Raw genomic sequence first — 3,008 nt, forward strand, 5'->3', positions numbered from 1 at the left:
CCCCCCCCCCCCTTCTCCCCAACCCCAAAAGGAAGAAAAACATTTCTAAGCTCTTGAATCATGGGGTAGGAACAGATTTAATGGAATTATTACAGAAAACTCTCCATTAGGTCAAGGAGATCATGATGCCTATATATGTTGTTTAGCAAGGAAGTTGCTGTTATGTTTTTGTTAGACATCAGAAATCTTTCACAAAGGGGTGCATTTGGTCTAACAATAAGGTACAAATATTACGATTTGGTGGTTAAACAGTCAAAACAACATCTCGACATTTTTGAAGTAAATCTGCATAGTTCTCGTATCCCCGAAACCACTATGAGGAGAAACTTTCTCCTTTCTTTTAAGTCCTTATGGTGTCTACTCTCTGGTGTAGATCTTAGCATGTTTTTTTCTATTAAATACATAAAAAGAGAAAATACATTACTGAGTTAAGCTGGGCTGGGCTAGCTTGACCACGGCTTAGATGGCCTTGTCAAAAGAATATTTAGAGGGAGAATCAGGTTTGGGTCACATTTGTTTGCTTGTGGGCCAGAACAGCGATACATTCAAAGCCCATTAATTTCATAGGCCCATGCTCAAGCTTACCCTGGTCTGGCTTGACTAGAGCTCATGTGGAACGCATCTTAACTCTTAAGTCCAAGTACTTCTGAACTCTCAACCAAGACTTGCAATGTCATTGCCTATCTTCTAGGACTCGTGTACTACTATCATTTACCCAAAAAAGAAAAGAAGTTGAAGAACAAAAAGGAAGAAAGATTTGTGTACGTGTATCATGAATTCTCTATGTTGTGAAATATGTAAACACGTGAATTCAGTGCCTAGTGCATCAGCATGCTGTTTCCACTTGAAGAGCAGGCGTCAGTAGGTTTGTGGATCGACTCCTATCACATGACTGTGTTAGTTTGTATCAAGTGTGTTCCCTAGTATCCCTATCATTCCTCCTCTTCTAATTTGCGCAAGTAAAATCCCATTAGACAGTTCATTTATAAAACAAGTAATTGTTGGCCATAAAGGTGACTGCTGATCCTTTTCATTTACAACATGTGTGCAGTCAGTATAATCTCACAATATGTTGGACAATCAATCTTTCACTTTTAAGAGCCCCTTAATTGCAAAATTTCTACATAATTTGTCTGGTATTTTTCAGTTATTTTGCTTTTTCTGTACCACTCAAATCGTTTCAAGTTGATGTCAAGTACACCATCCGATTGGTTCTTCAAACCCTAACAGGGAAGCATTATATATTTATATATCCTCATCAAGGCCTGCATACATCCAGCCAAGGTCCTTGTTAGCTAGCTGCACCATTGGCACCATCAAAATAACCTTATCTTTCACAAGCCAAAGCTTTTCTCATGGCCAGATGTACATGTACATTTTTTGTTGATTAAAGTTACACAAGTTGGGGATGGGTTTCAGTTCAGTGGCAGGCAGATAGACAATTGAGTGTAGATTTTTTCTTTGGTAGAAATTGAGTATAGCGTTAAGTCTAAGGAAAGTTGAGAGTTCGAACCTTCTAACCCCGATCCTTATTGAAATAGTAGTAATAGTTTAGTAGCATAGCAATAGTGTGGCCCAATGGACCCCTCGTGGGTTCCTGATTGGCGTCGGGTTTGGACTGCACAAGAGACTTGAGAGAAAGAAAAATATGACTTCAAGTACAAAGGTGGAGAACCTCCTTTCCATCCATGTTAAGTTTATGGTATTACATAAAAGAGTATGTGGAATTTTACAAATTTACCCATGAAAAAGAGAACGCTACCAATTTGCACACCCACTATGCCAGCGTAGACCAATGGGAGGCCACATAGAGGCATCTTAGATACATGGCCTGGGAGCCAACATGGAATTTTTGCATATGCTTGTGTCTATATGTAGACACACATAAGTAGGTAGTTTTATTTTTCCTTTTACCCATTGTAGCATTCCATTAGAAAGTATCAAAATGCATTTGAAGGTGAAATTACACTCTTACATAAGGGAGTAAGTTTGGCCATGACTGTTCAAACCCACCTTGAACCCGAACCCTATCTAACCCAGTTATGAGAGTCAACCCAACCCAACCCGACCTGATTTTAACCTTGATATATTCTTGTGTTTAGTAATAGTGTTCCCATTCCCCCATGCCCATATCATGTGTTACATAAGCAACATAATATGTTATACAAGCATTACACACAACTGTCTGTATGACTTCAACCCACATCATGTGTTACACAAGCCATGTACTCTTACCTATTGAGCTAAGACGATCAAATGACCAAACTATTTCCCTCATTTTATTTACATAGGTTGTCTTTGTGTTTCCTGTCATGTATTGATATGAACTTTAGATACAATAGCAACCATGAAGAATGTAACCAAATTTTGACTAATTAATTTATGGGAGATGTGGTGATGCCAGACAATTAAAAGGCCTATCTTATAACCAAATTGACAACGTTGCTTACTGCAAATTTATGAATTAGGGATACGTAAGGGTTGACCATAGTCTTAACATCTCCCCAACCCCCTTTGGTAAGTATAGGCTTAACATTTGTGACCCTTTGTAGGAAAAAAAAAAATATATAAGACTAGCTAGGTCAACCCAGCCCAAGCTTGAGCCCGGTAGGTTGGGTCTGAGTGTGAACCTAGTGGGGTTGGGTTGGGCCAGGTTGAATTTTGGAGACCTATAATTGGATTGGGATTTTAGGAAACCCGGCCCTACTTCACCTCTACTCTTAACCCATTTAAAATCTAGAGCACTATACAAGTATGGAAGCTCAACTATGCTAACTAAACTTTGTGAATTTTATTAGGCCATCTCAAGAAAAGCTGGTGAGAGACTTAAAGCCAATTTAATTGTAGAAATCATTTGGATATAGTGAATATCTTATAAATATATATATATATATATATATATATTACATTTCCCTCGGACTGAGAAGTGAGAATATCAGAAAAAATTAGAAATAAATTTTCATCAAAAAATATGTTTCTCATTTTTTTTTTTGTTATTTCTTTCTATC

Source organism: Macadamia integrifolia, chromosome 9 (assembly GCF_013358625.1).
Source record: "Macadamia integrifolia cultivar HAES 741 chromosome 9, SCU_Mint_v3, whole genome shotgun sequence".
NCBI classification, from domain to species: domain Eukaryota; kingdom Viridiplantae; phylum Streptophyta; class Magnoliopsida; order Proteales; family Proteaceae; genus Macadamia; species Macadamia integrifolia.